Source organism: Nicotiana attenuata, unplaced genomic scaffold (assembly GCF_001879085.1).
Source record: "Nicotiana attenuata strain UT unplaced genomic scaffold, NIATTr2, whole genome shotgun sequence".
In the NCBI taxonomy this organism is placed as follows: Eukaryota; Viridiplantae; Streptophyta; class Magnoliopsida; order Solanales; family Solanaceae; genus Nicotiana; species Nicotiana attenuata.
In genome coordinates, this window is record NW_017671768.1 from 106040 (window position 1) to 131527 (window position 25488).

Consider the following 25488-nt stretch of genomic DNA (forward strand, 5'->3'; position numbering starts at 1 on the left):
GTGTATGAACTTCTAGCATATTATGCTGGAACTCAAACACGCGAAATGTTCTAGTATAATATACTGGAGATTGGAGCACCGGTGCTCCAATCTCCAGTATATTATGCTGGACCAGCATATTATATTGGAACTCCAGTATATTATACTGGAGTTCTAGCATAAGTATACTGGAACTTCAGTATATTATACTGGAGTATTTTTTCGCTTTTAACAATATTTTCGTTCAGATTTATCTTTACATAAAAAGTGGCTAAATTTCTATTACTTTGAAACTGTGATTATTTTTGAATGACCACTTGTAAATCTGGCTATTTTTGAATTTCTCCCTTTTTACCCTTATGGACTTTGGGCCTACTACTCTTTCTAATGGATCCAATTTTACCAGATATGTTATTTGGAGCCTCATTCATAACAATATTCGTGTCCTCCAGTTTGGATGTTGTTTTCAATAGAAGAGACAAAAGCGTTTTAAAAACTTTCAGCACAATCAACAAGGGTTGTAGTGGAGTGGCAAGTACTTCTTCAACCTAATTAACCAGAAGTTTCGGGTTCAATCCCTTGGTATGGAGTCGCCTTTGGTAGGAAGCACTTTATCTCCCAATATGGAACTTTCCGGAGCGAATCTAGATTTAGTTGGGTCCCAATGCGGGTATCGGATTTAAAGTCACAAATTCTCCTTTCAGTAATTTCTTTTTAGGAAAAGACCGAATTTAACTTTTTACTTTGTTAAATAATTTATACTTTTACCTTCCGTTATACTTTCTGTCTAAATAAACCCCCACCATTAAGGCATTAACAAAGCAAACAAAAATATCCCAACCTTAACGGTTGTCCACTGTGGCAATGGCCCCTCAAATAAAATTCTACGTAAACGTCCATGTCACTATTTTTTTTGGTAACTAATTTTATTATTACCAGGGAAAATAGCTACAAGTATAGTAAAAAAACTCTATCAACTATCCATTTAGATTTGGACATGCAACCCCAAACCTAGTGTCCTCAGAATTACGTAACACCAAATCTAGCTATATACAAGCTAATGGTAAAAATTTAACTCTTGAAATCTTCTATCTAGACTAGGACTCAAGCTTCCTCGATAGTGGATCTCTTGAATTATCATTTTGACCAGCTCCTCACATCTCCTCTGTTGTCCATGAAAAGTTTGCCAATTCCTTTCTTGCCAAATGTAGCACACAATGCAAGTTAGAAGCATCCTATATATTGCTGTTGATGGTTACTTACCTGCTGCATGCTTTGTAGCCCATTGTATCTCTTCATTCCACACATTCACATCTCTTTTGATACCAAGCCAGTATAATCAATTTCTCCATACTGTTGCTGAATATTTGCATCTAAAGAAAAGGTGCTCATGATTCTCTGCACCTCCTTCACATAGTGAACATACTGGGCTGACTAATAGTCCCCAATTGATGAGCCTGTCTCTCGTGTATAGCATGCCAAGTACTGCCAGATAAAATATGAAGGTCCATTTAGGACTGCTGATGTTATTGCAGATTAGCCTCTTCCATTCAACTTTAGGGAACTCTTCTCTTAGTTTATTATACATGTTCCTGATGGAGTAACTCCTTGCATTCATCACCTCCTCCACTCCTATATTTTCTTCATTCAAATATTTTGTAGCTCCTAAAATTTTTCGAGTGAGCCAAGAAGCTTGCTTCACATTTACATTCCATATCACCTGTTGCTTTATATAGTATGTGTGTATCCACTGCATCCACAAGCGATCCTTCTTCTTATTCAAATTCCACAATTGCTTAATTATTGCAGCTCTGTTCCACATGAGGATGTCAGTTATGTTCAAACCACCTACAGATTTTGGCCAGCACAGTTGTTTTCAGGCCACTAAAGCTTTGGCTCTACCTTCTGCCTCACTTGTCCAGAGAAATCTCTTGCAAATTGTCTCAATCCCTAGAATAATCTTCTTTGGTAGGGGAAAGATTTGCAACCAAAAGAATTGGAAGGCAATCAAAATACTTTTGATCAATTGTAACCTTCCTGCATATGATAAAAGCTTTGTTGTCATGCCATGTCACTATTTTTTATCATATATATTCTCACTCCTACGATAACAATCAAATAGGTTGCGCAAAGCAGATCCAGCTGGCTGCGCAGATCTAACACATTGTAAAATCCTTTCTCGTTTTCTTTTCCCTCTCGCTCAACCTATTGTATCTTTCATAAAGTTTAATGACATTTGAACTTAGATTAGCTTGTGATAGCAGCTTCTTTGAATGATGACAATTCCTTGGCTGAAACTCTTCAAAAAATTAAGTTTCTATTTGCAATAATGTCTAGAGTAAATATCATAATTTCTTTCTTCTGCATTCTCATTTGGATTTTAGTGAGTTATTTACTAGTGCAATTAGGCTTTTCCCTCTTGGATTGTTAGCAAGTCGTCAGATTTGTAGATAGGGTGAGCCAATCTCTGCTATATTTAGGCATGTTTATTGCATTAGTTTTTGTGCTAAGAATTCGAAAATGAGTATTGTTTGATCAAAAAGTGTTAATCTAGAGGGTGAATCCTACTTAAACATAATAAATTCTAGATATAAAATTGGAGGGGATCAGTGGGATGGGACCGTGTTCAAGAGCAATAAATAATTAAATATCAAGCATATGTTCAATAATTGTCAATGAATATAGTAATAGAAACATGCAATAAATGTAGATAATGACAATAAATATAATAATGAGGAATTTATCACCCAAATATTAGATGATTTGGGTGATTCTCCTTCCTGCAGCAACGTGGAATTATGAAAGGTATTGATGGATAAGGAATCTTTGGATCTTGTAAACAAAGAGTGAACAACGTATGTTTGAACAAGGTAGTCAGTGAACAAGACAAGCTTTTGTATATTCTTTATAGTCAACCCTTTACAATATGCTCTTATCAAAAAGTGAAGATCCCCCTTTGTTCTTTATCTCTTGCTATTTAAAAGGTATATCCCTAAAAACCCCTAAAAGTACAACACAAGGAATATCCAATGGAATATTCCTTATGTCTATTGCTAAACCTATCCTACCGTTGCTTCCTTGATCCGTCTACTTGACCTCGGAAATAATCCTTCTTAAGATGACTCCTCGTTGTTGTTCCGTGATCGACTCTGTCCACGGCCCTATTTATTTGCAGTTATCAAGCCGCCCAAATTTAGATAAATACAGTTAGTCCCTCCGCTTGTTAAGGTCGTGATCTTGCACGTCCTCGATAAGCGGATCCAGTATGCATATGTTCAGGAGAATTTTGGTCGTGTTGATTGAGTCGAATTGGCCGAGGTCGAAAAAAATGACGTGGCCAGCGGGGCTGCGATTGGTGTGGTTAACGTGGGGTGACGTCATGGCCACGCGCGTCATCATTACGCATCTTCCCAATGCAATGTCCGTGCTCCTGTCGCCTCGATTTTGGTGCCATTGACGATCCTTTGCTTCGATTTCGGTGTCACACAACCCTATAAATATGGGAAGGTTTCATTTTCGAAAATTTTCATCGTTTCTTGTTTCGCCGGCGCATTGTTCTTCTTTGATCTTCTTCTCCGATCTCCGATTTCAATTCCTTGTAGCCTCTTCAATTCCAGTCCCTGACTTTTTACCTAGTTAATATCTTCTTCATCAAATTTTGTTACATACGTTTTGCTACGGAAATATGTCAAAATCCCCTCATATTCACGATGAGGTCTCCGATGCCACTCTTTTATCGGTGGCCCTTCCTCCCAGCGGTGAGGAATTCATGATTGAAGAGGAGGAAAGCTTCCCCACCGTGGAGGAGGTACTCCCCAAGAACCCTTTGGTCAGACATGTCTGCTCCTGCTCAAAAGCTTTCTGAGACGGGACCGCCTCAAATAGCCGACCTCCGGTCTAAATATCGCATTCCTCTTTACGTCAAAATTGTTTCGGTCGGGGGCAACATCGTAGAGGTTCACCGACTCGGATACTGTGCTTTCTATGTTTACCCATTCTTAATCGGTTATTCTCTTCCTCTTCCCCCCACTAGCGGAGGAGTTTTGCCGATTTTACAACATCTTCCCGGTGCAGCTCTCCCTTTATTTGTACAAAGTTTTTCTGATGCTAGCGAAGTACGCAGAATTGGCCGGCTATGAGGTCAATGTTCGTCATATGCTGCACCTATTTTTGCCCAGCTTTTATAGAGGTACGTTGATACACCTACATCATCGTGGGATAAAAGGGTTGGTGGCCGGGATGGATGATAAAATGAACTGGCGGTTCTGGCATAAGTACTTCTTCATCAAGACCGAGCATCTGGTGATTAACCCGACCGGGTTTCCCAACAATGGAACTACAATCTTAAGTATCTTTTCGTATGCTCGTTATTTTCTTTCTTTCATTATCGACTCATTCGCGGCTTTCTTGTTTTCAGCTGAGAGGCGCGCACCTTCTCCTGTCTTTGACATTGAAGATTGGGTGGCTCGCGTGTTACCCCACACCATGAGAATTCGCAACTGGGCATCCTTTCACAAGCATTTTGGGCCCAAGACCCCGTCCAGTAAGTGTTATTTCCATCTCCCGACTTATTACCGTTCACTGTCGCTTTTTGATGCGAACTCCCTTTGGTGCCAGGTCAGCGAGTTTCCAAAAAGGCGAAGGCTCCAGTGCCTGCAGTTCGCCAAGCTATTGCATCGGCTGGAATGCAATTTGCCTTAGGTGAGTCCGCTTGAGGAGGTCGGACTCAAGTTCCGCCAACGAGGGACTCCGCCCCTCAAACTGCTGCCGTGCGGGATGAGATCTCTTCCCAGCCCATATTTCATCTTGTAGACGAGCCATCTAATGTCGCTGACGTTGAGCCAGAAAAATTCATTGCTCTAGGAGCGAAATCTGCGCTTACACCAGACGTAGAGGCTGTTTCCACAGTAGGTGTCATCATAGAGAGGAGACCTTCTGGGGTTGAGGGGATTCATGGTAGTGGAGAGCTTACACGGGCCGCAGAAGGTGGCTCATCATCGGCGGCCGGGGGAAGTAGAGTTGTCCCTGCAGGGGGACAATGACTCCGGCTCGTACATCGACCCTGAGGAGGTATAGGCATTCCTGGAGAGGAATACTCATGTGGAGATAAGGACGGAGGGTCCTAACCGGCATATAGTCATTCCTGTGTATTACGACCTTTTGGCCAACTTAGAACGGGCGGTGCCGGCCTTTCTCCCCTGTGCGCGGCATCTGAGAACACGATGCTACAAGCGATGAACGATGCGGATCTGCGTTGGGTATATCCGGCATGGCCCGGCGAGTAAGTGCTTTTCTATGTGAGGATTTGTTTCGTATGTGTAATATGCTTATGCTGACTCCTCTCTTCTTTGCATGTCAAACTCTTATTATGAGGATTGAGCGTGATCGGAGGGAGGAGCGAAGGACTGCCATTTTGAAGAAGGTGACCTCTAAGTACAAGGAGTACTGTACCAAGCACCGAACGATGGCCGACTTTCTCAGCCAGGATGGCGAGGTTTAGTTGCTTCGTGATGGGCTCAAACAGAAGGACGATGAACGGACGAAGAAAGATGAAGAGTTAAGGGAAAGGGACGATGAGCTTATAAGGTCCATCAGTAGGTGTAGCGAGCTTAAGGCAACGCTAAAGGCCAAGGAGGACGAGCTCGAGGTGAGTACGTGGGTGATGGTCGAGAATCCCGACCTTCAGGCACAGATGGCGTCTTTAAAGGTAGAACTCGGGCGGAGGGAGGCAAGGGCTGTCGATTTGAAGGATGAGTTGAGTGCCAAGGTCGAAGAATTGGGTCAGGCCGAGAAAGACAAGATGACCGCGATGGCTGAGGCGTCGGCTCTAGATGATGCTCTTCATGTTTGCAGGTCCGAGCAGACTAATAAGGTGGAGACGTCGGCACTCATGGTGGAGAGGTTAGAGGAGCAGATCATAGGTTTGGAGGCAGAGCTGTTTGAATTGAATGAGCAAGTCATTGCCCTGAAGGCCGAGAAGATACAGCAGCAGGCACAGCCGTTTGCATCTCGTACTCGTGTCAATCCCAGCGTGATGCGGGAGTTGAACGAAATGTGGGTCTATGCCGAGGCTCAACTTGACGTGTACAAATCTTTACTGGTTGCCGGGAAGGTTTCCGAGGCGGAGCTTCAGGGCGTACATGTCAATGCACGTGTCGCTCGTGAAGCTTGTGGTTACGACCCTGGTACACCCGACGGGGATGATGATGGCGATGCCGCAGATGGGATTGCCTCCGATCCTTGGTATGATGACGAGTATGCTGGTGGGGATGATGTGGTGTGAAGATTTTGTACATGGTTTTTTTGGCTTTGCTATTTTTGTGAGGGCGTTGTCGAGCCCTTTTTGTAAAAAGTTGTAATTTGTCAATTGAAATGGAACGATTGCCTTTTTGCTATGTATTTCCGTATTCTCGCTCTTCTTTTTTGTGTTTGCTATGTGGGGGAGTCCCTGACTTTTCGGCCATTTGCATGTGGTGTTTTGGCGCAGTCTAATGTAAAGAAAAAGTAATTCGAGCAAGGTCAAATGTAAGGTAATTCGAGCGAGGTCGAATGTAAGGTAATTCGAGCGAGGTTAAATGTAAGGTAATTCGAGCAATATCGAATGTAAAGTAATTCGAGCGTGGTCGAACTAAGGTAATTCGAGCGAGGTCGAATGTAAAGTAATTCGAGCGAGGTTGAATAGAAGGTAATTCATCTCGAGGTCGAATGTAAAGTAATTCGAGCGAGGTCGAATGTAAGGAAATTCGAGCGAGGTCGAATGTAAGATAATTCGAGTGAGGTCCAATGTAAGGTAATTCGAGCGAGGTTGAATGTAAGGTAATTCGAGCGAGGTCGAATGTAAGGGAATTAGAGCGAGGTCAAATGTAAAGTATATAATGACTTGGTGGAGTTGTGTACAGATGTTGCTTTGTTTATTTCCTTCATTGGAGAATATTACATTTTTTTGCTTGTTTCATTCATACATTGGATAAGTTCTAGTGTACCTAGTCCCTTCATTGTTCAGCCTGGAGAAGTAGTCGACAGGCGGGGTGATGAACCATACTCAAACTTCGAGACATCCTCTTTGTATCCTCACTAAAAACCCCGATAAAACCCGATTAGGACAAAACCCAGGTGAGGGAAAAAGAGTATGACTTGGAGGGCGTCCGTTCTTAGAATTTGAAGTATTTGAGGTGAGCGACGTTCCAATTGTTTGGTAGTAGATTTCCCTCCATTGTTTTAGTTGGAATGATCCTTTGTTTGCTGCTTCCGTGATTTTGTATGGCCCGTCCCAATTAGTTCCTAGTTTACCTTCTTTTTGGTATTTGCCTGCCTGTGTTTTGGCCTTGAGTACATAGTCTCCGACTTTGAGTGGCCGTACTTTGGCCTTTTTGTTGTAGTACCTGTTTGACTAAAAAGTACTAAGCTTTTCATTAAACTAATTAACAAGAAAATGGAGGATATATCCTAGCCAAGGATAATTAACTCTAGATCAAACATTAAAACGCATTGAATGGGAGAATAAGATAAAACCAAGCTCACGAACATTCAAGACTTATAAAAGATATCAAAAATAAATCATATGCTTACATTCTTGATGCACTGTTCTGTAATGTAAGAACGAAGAAGAAAAAGAACGAATTCCATTGATAGCTACGATATCTATCTATATTGATTCAGCAGTGACGTTACAAAGATTTGCAGTCAAGATCTAGACTTTCACTTTGTTTTTGTGATAGGTCTTCTCATTTTGGTTTGTCTTTCTCTCTTGAAAGAGAGAGACCCCCTCTTCTGTGTCTTCTTCCCTCATATATATATATATATATATATATATATATATATATATATATATATATATATATATATATATATATATATATATATATATATATTNCTACTTTGAGGTGACACACACGCTAGATGACGAGCGTGGGGTCGTGCACTATTGGGGATTGTGACTTGGTCTGTCCCGTGCGACTGTTAAGTCGCGTATTTGATTGACAACTGTTTGATATCATTGTGTTTTAGAAAATATTACTATGTTTTGGGCTGAATGCCATATCTGGGCCTTGTGCCAACCGTTTGGACCCTTGGGGAATTTTTGCTACTATTTCCTCGCACTGTTTGATTTGAAAGCATATGCTCAGTCATAATTTTTACCCGTTTACTTTTGATTCAGTTTTAATACTCTGTATTAAATATATGAAAGTTGTTTGGGTTGAGCACCCTGTTCTACTGATAGCCCGAGTGGCTTGTGAGGCTGATAACTGAGAGGGACCGAGGGTCTAATTGTGAGGTTGATGACTGAGAGAGGCCGATGGCCTGGTGGTGAGGATTATATATATATATATATATATATATATATATATATATATATTATAGGTATTCCCTTTTATCCAATGGTCTTTAGCCAGAATACCCTCGTCCCTTGATTATACTTTGCGTCGCTCCTCTTAAGTATCACGACATGCACTTTTCCGTACAAACTTTCTGACGGCTCGATCTCGGCGGTGGCCGAGATACTCGTCGTTATTACACCTTGTGGATACGACCACGATTTTAGTAGACCCCTTGCCATTCCTTTTAGCACTTATCTACATATGATCCAATTTTGTGTGTGTGTATATATATATATTATAGGTATTCCCTTTTGTCCAATCTTTAGCCAGAATATCCTCGTCCCTTGATTATACTTTGCGTCGCTCCCCTTAAGTATCACGACATACACTTTTCTGTACAAACTTTCTAACGGCTCGATCTTGGTGGTGGCCGAGATACTCGTCGTTATTACACCTTGTGGATACGACCACGGCTTTAGTCGACTCCTTGCCATTCCTTTTAGCACTTATCTACATATGATCCAATTTTGACCCATACAGTTAGTCCCTCTGCCCGTTGGGGTCGCCTCTTTGCGAGCTCGATGGGCGGACTCTACATATCCGAGAGTTGGGAGAAATCTGAATGCTTTAAACGAAGGACGAGCACCTCATGGAGAGAAAGCAAAGTGACATTTCAAAAGATGCGTCAAACCATCACGTCATTTCAGAACATCATCGAAACTTCTCAAGCGTCATTATGGCACACGTTTCCTATGCATTGCATTTTTTCCCGTGCCGCTTCCGTTTTCTAATTGGCGGCCCTTGGTTTTTCCGCTCAGAGCATTTATATCCGTATAAATAGGGTGGGAGCCTCTCATTTGAATGTTACGCTTTTCAATTGCTTAAGAAAGAACTCCACAAATCTTCTCCTTTTCTATCACATTTCTGCTTTGGTTAGGATTTGCTATGACCATTGTCTTTTTCCTTTACCATTTTCGTTTCTTTCGACCAAAGAAAAGATGGCTAGTGTTTCTTCCCACTCTGATAAAGCTATCGGTGCTCCGGTGCCGGAAAATGACATACCCCTACTCGAAGAGGGAGTGGAAATGGTGAAAGACGAAGGTTTTTTGATGTTAGATGAGGTGGTTCCTCGTCCATGGAAGGCGAGGACTGATTCTAACAGTCGTGCTGGGGATGAGCCGAAGCCTGTCTTTTTCTACGATGGATGCGGCGGCACTCACTGCGTTCAAAGCCAAATGGGGAATTCCTGATCACATTGAACTGGTTTCGGCGGACCGGACATAGTATATATACATCGTGCAGGATATTGCGCTTTCTATGTGTATCCTTTTGTTGTTGGGTACAGGATCCCCCTACCTCCCTTGGTGGTTGATTTATGCCGCTTCTATGAGGTGTACCCGGCCCAACTTTCTCCGTATGTGTACAAGCTTTTTCTTATTCTTATCAAGTACGCGGAACTGACTGGCCAAGGGATTTCTCTACGTCACCTTCTTTATCTATTCGCCCTCCATTTTCTTAGGGGTACGATGATTCACATGCGCCACCGAGGAGCCGAGAGCTTGGTGATGAAGATGGACTATAAGGCAAATCGCCACTTTTAGGAGAGCTTCTTCTGTGTCCAAACCGAGCACGTCGTGTCAAACCCGGCGGGATTTCCTGAGACGTGGAATTTTGCTCGTAAGTTTTCCTTGCTATTTGCTTTAGCAAGTTTTTCTTAAGATATTGGAAGTCGGTCATCTCCCTTTGCCGACCCTACTGAGGATTTCCTTTTACTTTGTAGCCGAGAGAGTACCTCCCCCGCTAGTTACTGATATCTGCGAGTGGGTGAGCGCAATTCTCCCCCACACGATAGGGATTCGTGAATGGGCGCCCTTTCATGAGAAGTTTGGGCGCAAGCCTCTTACTGGTGAGTTCGCTCGTTGTAGTCTTGCTTCGTTCTGTGTTGTGCAGTTTTTTTTATTTTTTACCTTGTCGTTATATAATCAAATCCCTTCTTATTGGCAGGTCGGAGAGGAGTGAGAAGGACAAGGGCTCCCGCGCTTGCATTCCGTCAATTCGCTCCTCCTGCCCGGCCCGCACCAAGAGCTTTTGTAGACGTGAACGTGTAGAGTTTGGTTGCTCGGCGTACCGCGTTCGCGATCAAAACCGTGAGCTTGGAATTTGCTCCTCGGTCGGGGAGTTTGGTCCCCACAATTCCTTCAAGAGGTAAACCCTCTCGCGTTGGTAGCGGAGAGGCCCCCATCGAAGAGGCAAAAGGTAGTGCTGGAAGGGGCTTCTTTAGCTAGAGTGCCCTCGAGGGGCGACCTTATTTCTGCTGTATCCGAAATCGGCAATGATGCCAGCCTCTGTGCGGAGGCGATACCTATTGTGAGCGTGCAGGAAGCTATTGTGGTGGAGGGACGGAGTTTCGAGGCTGTCGCTACTATTTCGGGCGGCCCATCGATGTCTCAGCTGGGACATACCCCATCTTCAGCCGGTGAAAGATCGAAGGGTGTTATGGTGGAGGAGTATGAATCTAACTCCGACATTGATCCTGAGGACATGAAGATGTTTGAGGAGGGCTTCACCAGGATTGATGTAAGGGCGGAAGGTCCTTCCCGCATACTCGAAATTCCAAACGAGATCAACCTGTTGCAGGACACAATGGATTTGGTGCCACAGTTCGATCTCTATGCTCCGCCTCCGAAAGCCGATCTCTCCAGGATATCAACGATTCTGGGTTATCACGCGGTGTGGCCGCGATGGCCCTAAGTGTGAGTTCCCTTTTGTTGTTTTCTTGGTTTCGTGCCTTTTGTCTTTACTGACCCTTTCTATCCTCTGTTTTTTCAGACTTACATGCTAGAGATCGAGAGTGCTCTTAGGGCTGAGACGCGGGCCAAGATTTTTCAAAAATGGTCGAGAAGTTTCAGTAGTATTGCAACCAGTACCGTGAGATGCAAGAGCAGCTTAGGGCTGGTGCTAATAATCAGGTCGCCAGGGAGGAGATGGAGAAAAGAGATGAGGAACTGATGCGATCTATCCGCAGATGCAGCGAGCTTGAGGAGCTACCTCACGCCAAAGACAAGGAGCTCGAGGTGGGCAAACGTGTAGCCGCAGAGTGCGAGGATCTTTAGGCGAAGGTGTTGTCCTTATGAGTTGAGCTTGAGCAAAATGCTACTAGAGTCTTCGCTCTAGGTGCAGAATGGATGGAGAAGGCGGCCGACTTATAAAAGAAAGTAACCGAGTTGGAGAGAGCCGAGGATGCTCGAGTGTCGGCTTTGGAGAGGGCAGCAGCACTAGAAAATGCTATCCGCGTCCTCTAGTTTTAGCAGGAATCTTAGAGGGAGACGGCACTCTAAGAGAGGCACGACTCGAAGAGCGGATTGGTGAGCTTGGTCGGGATGCTTCGAGCTTGGGAGATCCAGATACGACTCTTGAGGCCAAGAAGGCGCAATTATAATCTCAAGCTCCTCCTCAAGAATCCGCCTTTGCTACTGTTCCCCACCGTTTGTATGAGCTATGGGTCCATTCTGAGGCCCAACGCAATATATACAAGGGTTTGTGGGAGATGGGGAGCGTTCCTGAGGCCGCTTTTGAAGATGCTTGGGCGAAGGCATGCAAGGCTCGTCTCGCTTGTGGTTACAAACCTTCGATACCAGAGGCCGGTAAGGGTGCTGAGATTGAAGATGAGCTCCCCTTTGAGGACGATGTTGCTGGGGAGAACGGTGGTGGAGATGATACCGAGTGAGAATTTGCAGCTTTGTACTTAATTCTTTTTTGTTCTATTGTGGTTTGTTTTTACCCTTTTTCTCGGGGGCTCGTTTTGGCCCTTTGTAAGGCGCGGTTGTTGAGCATGTACATCTTATGAATAAAGTAGTCGTTTTGCCTTTGGCTATGTATCATTTGACATTCTTTCTTTTTCTTTTTTGAAAAAAGATCTTCAGATTTTTCGCGATGAGTCCCTGATTCTCAATTGGTGGTTCGAACGCGGTTTTACTTCGCTTGATTTGAGTGCGGTCGAAGTCGGACTTTTCCAAATCAGGCAAAGTCAGTTTTGACTTATAAATTCGAGCGAGGTAGAAGTCTGACTTACTGACTTAGGCGAAATTAGTTTTGACTTGTAAATTTGAGCGAGGTCGAAGTTGTAAGTCACTATGAGTTCGAGCGACGTCGAACTTTCTATTCATTTGGCAACGGTCGATGGCTGTAAGGGTGTAAATTCGAGCGAAGTCGAAATTGTAACCCGCTGTGAGTTCTAGCAAGGTCGAACTTTCTTTTCATTTGGCGACGGTCGATGGCCGTAAGGTTGAAAATTCAAGCAAAGTCAAAATTGTAACCCGCTATGAGTTCGAGCGAGGTCAAACTTTCTGTTCATTTGGCAACGGCCGATGGCCGTATGGGTATAAATTCGAGTGAAGTCGAAATTGTAACCCGCTATGAGTTCGTGCGAGGTCAAACTTTCTGTTTATTTGGCGGCGGTCGATGTCTGTAAGGGTGTAAATTCGAGCGAGGTTGAAGTTGTAAGTCGCTATGAATTCGAGCGAGGTCGAACTTTCTGTTCAATTCGCGACGGCCGATGGCCGTAAGGGTGTAAATTTGAGTGAAGCCGAAATTGTAACCCGCTATGAGTTCGAGCGAGGTCAAACTTTCTGTTCATTTGGCGACGGTCGATGGCAGTAAGGGTGTAAATTCGAGCGAAGTCAAAATTGTAACCCGTTATGAATTCGAGCGAGGTCGAACTTTCTTTTCATTTTGCGACGGCCGATGGTTGTAAGGGTATAAATTCGAGCGAATTCGAAATTGTAACCCGCTATGAGCTCGAGGAAGGTCGAACTTTCTTTTTATTTGGCGACGGTTGATGGCTGTAAGGGTGTAAATTTGAGCGAAGTCGAAACTGTAACCCGCTATGAGTTCGAGCGAGGTCAAACTTTCTTTTTATTCGGCGACGGGCGATGGCCTAAAAGGTGTAAATTCAGGCGAAGTCAAAATTGTAACGTGCTATGAGTCGAACTTTCTGTTCAGTTGGCGATGGTGCGTGTTTGCCTCTTTCATTACTTTTATTGGAGAACATCACTTAAATCTGCATTGTCTATGCTTGTGTTGGGGTGAGTACTGGTTTGTTTGCTTTTGCTTTCATTAGAGAATATTGCGCGTCGCGATGAGTCCCGATTTGTTTAATATTTCTTTCATCGGAGAATATTGCGCGTTGTTGCATTGTGTATGTGCTGGTAGAGTCCCATTTTACCCAGTCTTTTCTTTGCTTGACCCGGAGAGGCCGTGATCGGGGCGAGCGACGAACTTATTGCTTGGGCTTCTGGGTACCCTGGGACTAACGAAGTTTAGACGTGATTCGCAATATTTAATCTGCTGAATTGGCGTAAGATTGTCGTGGTGAGTATACATGCAAGCTTTTCAAGTTCAAGTTCTGCTTGTGTCGGAGGAACGGTACGTTCCACGGGCTCACCGCTTAGTCCCACCTCATGGAGATTTTCTTAATAATAACAGCTTGTTTTTTTTCCCCTGTTTTTTATTTGCAGTAGTTTGGAGGGTTTTGCTTGGTGTGTTCGGTGGAATTTGTTCCTCATTCGCGTACCTGTGAGAATGTTTGTATCCCTTGCCTGTCCCAAAAAGAGAAAAACGATAGGTGAGATCCAAACGAAATTGCCTGTTACCTTGGCCTGGTAAGTCAGCGAGGGGGAGGGGTGTTATTAGGCGACCCTTTTCGTCCCGTACTCGAATGACGGTTTCAGATTTGGCAACCCCATGTTTGGCTTCGCCGTTAATCGCGTCTAGGCTTCTTATGGGTTGAACTTACCTTGCCCGTCGGTATTTTGAGCTTGAGTTCTGATTCGACCCCATCCGATATGCGCATAATAAGGGAAACGTGACATACCCTGTACATAAATTACAATTGTGCATAGGGATACAAAAATAAAGCAGGATAAGTCGGTTATTTCAAAGAATCATACAGTAGGCTATTGTCCCTTCCTAAGAGGTGGAAGCATAAATCGACATATAGCGTTAATACGTCAACTAGGATTGCTAGCGTGCTAAGTGCGTAGTGGTCGCAATCCCACTTTGAGTACTCCAACGACGTGCCGAACTCATCGCTACAGGTGAGGCGTGGGTTATGCTTAGATATCAGACCTACTTTTGATTTCATGTAGAGATCTAACCCAGATTGGTTTGGTTATTTTAAAAGCTTATCTATCACTTTTTCAAGTTGGTGTTTATACCGAGACGGTGAGGCTATGACAGTCGAGAAATGATACTTTGGCTGGTTTTAGATCTAGAGAAAACTAAAATTTTGGCTAAGAAATCCCCACATACGATACTAAATTGTTTGACTATAAAATACTAAGCTTTTCGTTAAACTAATTAACAAGAAAACAGAGGATAAATCCTAGCTAATGATAATTAACTCTAGGTCAAACATCAAAACGCATTGAATGGGATACGAACATTCAAGACTTATAAAAGATATCAAAAATAAATAATATGCTTACATTCTTGATGCACTGTTTTGTAATGTAAGAACGAAGAAGAAAAATAACGAATGCCATTGATAGCTACGGGATCTATCTTTATAGATTCAGTAGTGAAAATTACAATGATTTGCAGCCAAGATCTAGATTTTCACTTTGTTTTTGTGAGAGGTATTCTCCTTTTCGTCTGTCTTTCTCTCTTGAAAGAGAGAGACCCCATCTTTTCTGTCTTCTTCCCTCCTATATATATATATATTATAGATATTCCCTTTTGTCCAATGGTTTTTAGCCAGAATACCCTCGTCCCTTGACTATACTTTGCGACGCTCCCCTTAAGTATCACAATATACACTTTGCCGTACAAAATTTCTGTTGGCTCGATCTCGGCGGTGACTGAGATACTCGTCATTATTATGCCTTGTGGATACGACCACGATTTTAGTCGACCCCTTGCTATTCCATTTAGAACTTATCTACATATGGTCAGATTTTGACCCATACAGTACCATTCTGCTTGCTATTTTTGAGCTATCATTCTTATGTAAGCCATGTCTCTTCGCTCCTCAGCTTCGTTGAGGTCTTGTTTCCTGTTCTCGTCGTTGCTTAGTCTGCTTTCATTGGAGTATCTCAAACTAGGTCCCTGACCTCGACTGGTATCATGGCGTCAATCCCATAGACTAGTGAATATGGCATTGCTCCTGTGCTTGTTTTTGGCATGGTGCGGTATGCCCACAACACTTCTGGTAGCAACTCCTGCCACAGTCCCTTGGCGTCCTCAAGCTTTTTCTTCAAGATGTTTAGTATTATTTTGTTGGAGGATTCGGCTTGGCCGTTACCGGCAAGGTGATATGGCGTGGAGAGTATTCGCTTGATGTGCCATTTCTAGATCCGACAAACTTTTTTCCGGTGAATTGGGGTCCGTTGTCGCAGCTGATTTCTTTGGGGATATCGAAGCAGCATATGATGTTTCTTCATATGAATGTGAGAACTTCTTGTTCGTGTATTTGGGTGAATGCACCTACTTCTACCCACTTGGAAAAATTGTCAGTTAAAACCAAAAGAAACCGTGTATTACCTCGTCCTGCTGGAAGGGGTCCAACAATGTCCATTCCCCATTTGATGAACGGCCATGGCGATATGACCAAGTGGAGGTGCTCTCCCGCTTGGTGTATCATAGGATTATATTTCTGGCACTACTCACATTTCATGACATAGTCGACGGCTTCCTTCTTCATGGTGGGCCAATAATAACCTGCTCGTATGAGGCATCTGATGAGGGCCTGGTTGCCGGTATAAGCACTGCAATCGCCTTCGTGTACTTCCTCGAGGACGCGTCTTGTTTGGTTCCGTCCTAGGCATTTTGCTAAGGGGCCTCTAAATGTTCTTTTGTACAAGTCATGGTTTATGATGTTGTACCTGGCCGCCTGCATTCGAAGCTTTTTGGCTTCCTTTTTGTCTGATGGGAGTACTCCCTCCTACAAATATGTTATAATACAGTTGCGCCAGTCCTAAGTCAAATTTACAGAGTGTACCTCAAGTTGGTCTATTGATGAGTGGAGGAGGGTAACCACGTTTTCTTTTGTAATGTTCTTGGTGGCTGCTGCTAACTTGGCGAGGCCATCTGCCTTGATGTTTTGTGCTCGAGGTATCTGGTCGAGTCGACATTCGTCGAATTCTGGTAGTAGTTTGTGAATTTCTGCCTGGTAATTTTGTAGCCTCTGCTATTTGATTTGGAAAGTCCCTGTGACTTGGTTGACAACGAGTTGTGATTCGCATCTGAGGATGACTCGTCGTGCTCCGTATTTGAGAGCAAGTTTTAGTCCTACAATTACGGCCTCGTATTCGGCCTCATTGTTAGTCATCTCGGGGCACCGTATGGATTGGCGGATGACTTCGCTTGTTGGGACCTCGAGTACGAGTCCCAGTCCAGATCCTAACACATTATAAGGGCTATCGATGTATAGGCCCCATAGGTTAGGTAGCCTGGGAGAGGTACGAGAAGTTTCCTGCTCGATCTTGGGCATTATTTTGGCACTGAAATCGACAATGAATTCGGCGAGTACCTGCGATTTTATCACTATTCGTGGCTGATATGTTATATCGTGCTCGCTTAATTCGATGGCCCACTTGGTCAATCTCCCCGACAGTTCGGTTTTATGAAGGATGCGCCTTAGGGGGAAGGTCGTCACGACCGATATGGGGTGGCATTGATAATGGTGTCTAAGCTTTCGTGAAGCTATGACCAATGCCAAGGCCAATTTTTCGAGGTGTGGGTACCTTGTTTTGGCATCGACCAGGGTTTTGCTAATGTAATAGATTGGAGATTGCGTACCTTTGTTTTCGCGAACCAATATTGCGCTTACTGTGACATTTGATACTACCAAGTATATCAGGAGGCGCTCGCCGGGTTCTGCTTTGGCGAGTAGAGAGGGAGAGGACAAGTATGCCTTTAGTTATCTTAAGGCCTCGATGCATTCCGAACTTTACTGGAGCCCATTGTCCTTTAAAGCACGTTGAAGAATTTATGGCATCTGCTGGAAGATCGTAGGATGAACCTCGATAGGGCGGCATACGGCATGTCCGTTTTTGCACCCGTTTCTTGTTGGTCAATACTTCAGGTATTCCCTCGATGGCCTTGATTTGGTCAGGATTAACCTCGATGCCTCTTTATGATACATGAAAGCCGAGGAACTTGCCCGAAGTTACGCCGAACGTACAATTTTCGGGGTTCAGCTTCATATTGTATCGCCTTAGTATACGGATAACTAGGGATTCTAGCATATTTTATGCTCCCTTTTGCTTAGGTTTTAGATTAAAAATGTGTAATCCCGAAAACTGACTTATTGTGCTTGTCTGTAGGGTTTGGTCAAAATGAAGCAAGAAAGTCATAACCAGCTCATGAAGGAGTTAAACCTGCACAAGTTCAAAGCTAAGCTAAAAGCAATGACAACAATGAAATAGTGAGGCCGCGGAAGGTCCACACTGAGGCGACCATAATTATGCTCTCAACGGAATTGAGGTTCAGAGAAGGCAATTTTGGGCACAATAGACACCGCTTCCCGCAGTGAAATAGCGCGGTAGCGAAATACTTGCCGCGACCGCAGTCCAAATAGCACTGAGGGCGAAATTGAGAATCAAAGGACAGGAAATTTGAGCTCAAATAAAAAGCGTGGTCCGCGAACATATTACGTGGTCGTGGTTGAAGACAACTCTGAGGTGGTTGCTTTTACGCTCCCAGCGAAATCAAGTCCAGTACCAGTCCAAAAGAGAAGAACCGCGGTCAGCACTTGCTTTTGCACGGCCGCGAAAGTTCAAGCACTGAGGCGCCCATTATTATGCTGTCAGCGGAACCTCCGTAGTGGTATTTTTATCCAGTAATTTCAGCTGTGTATATTTAGTTCTTTTTCACATTTTTAGGTCATCTATTGTTCTAGGGAGCACGTGAACAACCATTTTTTACTTCTTAGAGTAATTTTAGAGCATTGTTAGCTATTAATATTAGATTCTACTCTTGTAACTACTTTTTATGGCTTATAATTCATCTCCATCTTTAATTTCTACCTTGATTATGAGTAGATAAACCCATTAGCTAGGGTTGTGACCCACCCCCAGTGTGGGTACTTAGTGGGTCTTCAATTTTAGGGCTTAATTGTTTATGGGTTAATGATATTTAGCTTGATTCATGCTTTAATTGTTGAATTGGTGGTTACAAACACTGATTCGTGCCTTTATGACTTAGACTCTTCTTGAGAAAGAGAGACTAAGTCTAGGAAATTCAGGCTAACAAGGAATTAGGGTGAATTCAATAGATTGATAGCCCCAATTAAAGGGTTAAACCTAGAGATAGTAATACTCGACTTGAGTCAATTTTGCTTGCATTGTTTGAACACCCAATTTGGCTTGAGAAAGACAATTAGGGCAAGGTCACTCAAACTACCGAGAGGTATAGAGTGAGTAATTATGTGCAATGGTTATATCACAATCCCAATTATAACAAGTTTGTCCTAAGTTTTAGACCCCGTCAGATACTCACCTAGGTGTAAGTCACTTCCCTAGTGCTTTACCCATCGAGAAAATCCTTACAAAAATATTGTACATAGATTATTTTCATTATTCAAGTAGCATTAAAAGTAGAATGGAAACAAAATAAAGCATGGTTAGAAGTGCAATTAAGAACAACACACATAGCTAGATTAGATAGAAACCCAATTCCCAACTAATATTGGCTCCTTGTGGATATCGATCTCGACCTTTCGGGTAAAAGCTTCATCGACCACTCTTTGCCATTTTATAGTGGTATAGGGTTGGACCCAATCACTTTTTGGCGCCGTTGCTGGGGAGCTAAATGGTTTTGGCTATCTATCTTACTAGTTTTGTGTCTTGTTTTTTTTCCTTCTATTTTACTAACTTGTGTGGGTTAATCGATTCAGGTACAACATGGCAAACAATGATCCTTTTGGAAATGCTATTCCGGGGGAGGAGGTAGATGATAATGGTGAAGATGTACCTCAAGCTCAAAGAAGAGGCTGTCAGGTCAATGACAACATTACAGACCCTCCCCTAGTTCCTCCACGAGTTGTTCCTCGGGTGATTCCAAATGAAGGTTACGCAAGTGCAATTGTCCCACCCCCGATCCGGGCAGGAAATTTCCAGATTACAAATGTTATGCTGACTTTATTGGAGCAAAGAGGGTATTTCATGGGCGCTCCCTATCAGAATGCATATAAACATCTAAAGGGCTTTGTGGATATCTGCTGGGGAAGCAAACAAACAAATGTGCCAGAGGATGCATTGAGATTGAGATTGAGATTGTTCCCTTTTTCACTTACAGGGAAAGCTTTGGACTGGCTCGAAAGACTTCCCAACCATTCCATCACTACGTGGGATGAGTTGGCCGACAGGTTTATAGCTAAGTTTTTCTCGCCGGGGCATATGGCGACATTGAGAGATGAGATCCTGGCCTTCAAACAGGAACCTAATGAACCAATTCATGAGATCTGGGAAAGGTATCGGACGATGGTGAAAGAATGTCCAAACAATGACATAACCTAAGCTATGATCCAGCAAATATTGTACCGTGGCATCAACACAACCAATCAATGTGTAGTGAACCAGCTATCAGGGGGAAACTTTATGAACACACCTTATGCTGAGGCGTGTGAGATATTGAATAAGATGGCAGATACTTCCTCAGCTTGGCAAAGTAGAGCTAATGTGCCACAAGGTGATCCCACTGTCATTCACCTGCACAATTAGCTTCACGACCATGGCCAAGAAATAGTAGAGTTAACTACAACAATGAACTAGTTGGCAAAAGCTCAATTGCACCAAGTTCAAGCGCCAAGACAAGTAAATGCCATGGAAGGGGTAAACAGGTTGGTCAATAAGAGGCAACAAAGAGGTCAACAAAGTCAACGAAATCCGGATCAATATGAGCAGGGTAGTAGTGGTTTCAACCAAGATGATGGGTATGATGATCAACGTGAAGAAGTTCAGAGAAGATTAATTAACCCTAGATTTTTCTTGAATTATGTCACTTGTATTAAATTAGGATTTTACGTCTTTTGAGTTATATAATGTAGATAGTATGATTTTATATTTTGTCATTCACAGAATCATGACAAATTATCCAATCCTTCCTATTTGAATTATGTAAAAATTATAATTTAATATTTAGAACTTTAAAATCAATTAAAATTTTACTTAATATAAATTATTTTTAATTTAACAATATAAGTTAACAATAATTTGTTCCATATTTTTTTAAAATTTAATATATGAACTATAATATATTTTTATATTATGTTTGAACTCCTTTCCTACTCAAATAGTTCATCAATTTTTGTATAATATTTGAAAACTACACTCAACAATTTGAACAAATAACTAAAATAAAATAAACTATGTGTGTGTCTATGAGAAAGAGAGAGAGGCGGTTGGCGAAAGTCAATAACACTAACAACTCTGCAAACACAAAGATCCAAAAGTCAAATAGTGATTGGATTCAGCTAATTTGAAATATAATGCTTATTGGATCGATAAAACTATAATTAAAATCAAATATTTCAAATTCAAGATGAGCTAACATTAAAAATTTGAATCAAACAAAAGATATATTATTTCAAATAAATAACTAATTCTTTAAAATAACTAATTAGAAAAAGAATCTCATTCAATTATTTTCTAAATTCTTCATATAATTAAAGTTATTTTTCAAGTTGACATAACTTTTTGAGTGCATGAGCTTATTTCTATAAGAAGAACATGAGCAGTAAAAGGAATCAGAAAATAAACTTGATTATAATATAATACTAGTATTATATTAAATGCAAACATGAAAAAAATGAGATTGAGACAGTGAAAGACAAATTATATTCTAGTGAGGTGACATTAATTATTTTTATTTTATTTTTATTCATTCAAGAAACTGATTCTTTGTGGTTTTTGTTGCCAAAAAATGACTCTTTGTAGTTTTTAATATTAAGTCATTTATTGTAAAATATTAACTCAATATAAGTCGTTTTTATATTTTACATTTATACTTATCTAATTTATCCCTTCATTCCCGAATCTATAAAAAAACTAAAAGTTCAATTTTTAAATTTGTGTTGTTTGACAAATATTTGAAAAATCGTGATAAAAGCATATATTAAATATTCGGTCACTTTTGCCAAATGAAAATTTTGGTAAATTAGCAACAAACAATATATATTGGTATTCAAATTGATTATAGCATTCTTGTCATGAGATGTGAAGAAAGAAGTTATGTGTTTATCAAAATTGGGGTTTTGTGTTGTTTAGTTATGTTTTTCATAAATATTTTATTTTAGAGTTTTATCTGATGAGTGTTTGCATTAAGTTTTAGTTTATATATCAATATACTGCTTAGTACTATTTATATAATGTTTTAAAAGAGTGTACTCACTGATTTGGATACATGCGCAAAGCGCGTACCCTAAGACTATATATATATAGACACACACATACACTATATTAAAAGCACGAATGACATTAGTGAAATATCGTTCGTCTTTTTTACTCTTTTAAACAACAACAACAACAACAACAACAACCCAGTATAATCCCACTTAGTGGGGTCTGGGGAGGGTAGTGTGTACGCAGACCTTACCCCTACCCTTTTAAAATATATTTTATATTGAACAAAATCGTAATTTAAGTAACTTTCTTAAATCCTAGGACTTTAAAATTAACTAAAAAATTTCTTAGTAAATCGTTCCTTATTTGAACAAGATATGAAGTCCTAGTATTTAGGAGTTTAAATTTACCTGTATAATTTATTTGAATAACTTGATTTTCACAAATTATAAAAATTATGAGTTACTTCCGTAAAAAATGAATTCAAACATACATGAACTTGAAACGAGAAATATAATAATTTGATATGAACAAAATATGTCCAGAGAATTATTTACATAGGGGATGCTAAAACCTTTTTTTTTTTTTTTTTTTTTTTTTTTTTTTTGGTTCAAAGGATGCTAAAACTTAAAGAAGAGACAGGAGTATTATAATAAGATAGATTCTCAATACATGAGCAATATTATATGGATTGGATTAAACTTCTCAACACGTTAATGTCACTTATTTCGAGATTCCAAACTATACCAATTCTGTATGAACAAGAACACGTTCAATCACATCTCTTACCACCATAGCAAAGAAGGATGGTTAAACGATGAACCTGGTTCGAGTTCCTTTGTCATAGGAATCTTACCTTTATAGCCCTTCTCCTGATTTAGCTCGACGTGGGATCAGTTTCTTCAAGAAGTTGAAGCTTCCAAGCAAAGCTAAGATGAATCTTGTGTTGTACCAAATTCATCTTTATTAATTTGCATTACATATCTTTTCTCTTAGCATTCCTTCATTGGAGGAATTATCTATACTTGGAAGACATTTTGTATGTCATTCCGCGCCTATTTTATTATGTTGTATTGAGGAAATTGCCTTAGCTATGAGACATTTGGTAATATTACGTGAAATTATAATAAGGTCCCTCCGAAGGAGGGGTCTGGCATCAACCATCATTTAGACCAAATATATTGCTAAGACCTTAAGTTTTTGGAATTCTTTTGAACGGAGTCTCTATAAGGAAACCAAGAAAGCCGTCTGAGGATTTGTTTAATTGTTTCTGGTGTTAATGATAAAGCTAGACATGACATGGTCGTAACATCCAATCAAACCAATTATAATGAATTAGTATATCAAGTCGGATTTTTGGTTTTGATACAGATTCTCAAATGGCCTCACATCAGTATCTAACACCTTATAAATAACTTTTTTTCTTTTTAATTTATCCAATGTAGAACTTCGTTCACACATGTACACCTAACATAACCACATTATATCTTCTTCAGAACCAACGCATCGTTTGTCACTTTCATTTAATGCATGTGCCAAGTGACTGTTTCATTATGACGTCTCCATCATGACTCACTTTACATGACGGTTGCTTCTTCTTATAAATACCCCATGTGCCCTTAGTTTCACGAAAACCTTCAATCTACATTATTCTTCTTCTCTAATCGTTCTTATTCTTCAGTACGCATTATTTTCTTGCATCCATGTCTTCATCAAACCCCAATCCTCGCAGAACAGTAATTGTAGATGAACTTCCCCCTTCAACTGCTCCTGTTAGGAGTAGAAGAGGTGGTAGGTTACGCAGCTTAGGGTCTTTATTTGTTTGTGGTTCTACTTCTCATCCCAATGTTGTTGCCCCTTCTTTATCTAGGACTAGGGCTTCTTCAACACATAGATCTTCTACCAGAAATAAGGAATCAAGTGAGCCCCTTCGAGAACCAACAGTTGATGAAATTATTCATGCAGAATTTTCTTTCTCCACTAATCGTGAATCAATTAGAAACCAAGTTACTTCTATGACTTCCCATGATTGTGCCGATGTCTATCCTTCTCTGATTATTGATGGCTTGATTTCTCTTATGCGAAGAGAATGATACTGGAAACCTGATTTTCCAATTTTAGTTCCTGGTCCAAACCAAAGGATAACTTCGTTCCTAGCTGGTTATTCTTTCGTTTACACATATCCTTTTACTTTAAGTTCCAGGCCCCCTATTGACCCAGTTATCATAGAATTTTGTCGTTTCTTCAACGTTTGCTTAGGACAGATTGGTCCTATTAAATGGAGAGTCGTTGCATGTTTACGATACCTATCTAATTTGGTGTCTTTACCCTTCACTTCTCAACACTTGCTTCATCTTTATTCCCCTAAGTTATTCCGTTCAGGGTTTTTACTCTCTCTGCCAGGAGCAAAAGGGTTTTGGTTAGCCCTGAAGATGATAAGGATCGCGGCTGGTATGCCCGTTTCGTTGCTGCTCCCACACGTGGTTTAGTGGGTGAGGAGAACATGCCTTTTCCAGAGAAATGAAATTTTGCACGTAAGTTTTTTTATATCTTTCTTGCTTTATGAGGGATGAAGAAACTGACGATCTTATGGATGTTTTTTTTTTTTTTTAGCAACCATGGATGTTTTTGATAAAATACCAAACTTCCGTGCTTGGAGTTGGTTCTTCCAGTAGCAATAGGATGATGAAAAAAGTTACCATTGAAGTCTCCGAGGATGGTAATCTTTTGAAAAAGTCTGGTCAAGCCGATGTGTGGATAAAACCTCTAATTGGCCCAGTTGAGAAGTCTAAGTTGGAAAGCCACAGTTCTTTAACATGGATGAATGATATTGTTCATTCATCTTTGAAGGTATAAGCCTTAGTTTTTTTTTTACTTCCATCGTGATTTTTTTTCTTTGTTTGACAATCACTTCTTTCTTTTCTCTTGTAGATCAACTTGATAGGCAGAGCTTATGAAGAGATCTATCAATACTGAGCAGCTAGTCAACGATTATCGTACGGAAGTAGACAACTGGAGGGAATAGTATGAGAGTCTTCAGTTGGAAAAGAAGTTTTAGATGGGAAGTGTACTTTGGAACATCAAGTACAAGTGCTGGCAGCAGAATTGGGAATTGAAAAATCCTATTCCAGTCAAGTGGGCTAGGATAAAGACATTCTTGAGTCTTCATTTGCAGAGCAACTTTCTAAAGCTACCAAAGAAATTAGGGATTTGAAAGAACTGCTTAATCAGATAAAAATTTATGCCATGGAGTTTGTTGAAACGCTCACTCAGGCTCAAGAAGACCTCCGTGCATCTACAGACAAGGTCCATTTCTTGGAGAGGTCATTCGGCCCTTTGAAGGCTTCTTATGATGCTTCTTTGACTGAAAGAGAAGAATTGGAGGCTGAAATTGAGCAATGGGAGAAAGATTATGATGCCCTTGAAGATAAATCAACTCTTGATGTGAGCTGGGCTTTTTTGAATACGCGCCTCGAGACTTCGATGGAGGCTAGCCAGGAAGTCTTTGACTTGACTGTTGAGATTGCTAAAGCCAAGGAAACTATTGAAAAAACTCAGCAACGTCAGAACTTTTTCTCACCTGAGGACAGCGTTCCCGAAGGTGATGAACTTACTCCCGGTGAAGTTGATGTTCATGCCTCTTTTGCTAAAGTTGTATCTTCTCCCATAGTGTCACGACCCAATTTTCCCTCCGTTGGGTTTCGTGATGGCACCTAGTCTCTAAACTAGGTAAGCCTAACATAAACTGAAATAACATTGATGCTTTCTAACTTCAAATTAACCAACTCTGAATAATCCAAACTTTTCCCAAAACCGGTGGTACAAGTCACAATCTCATCTAAGAGTAATTA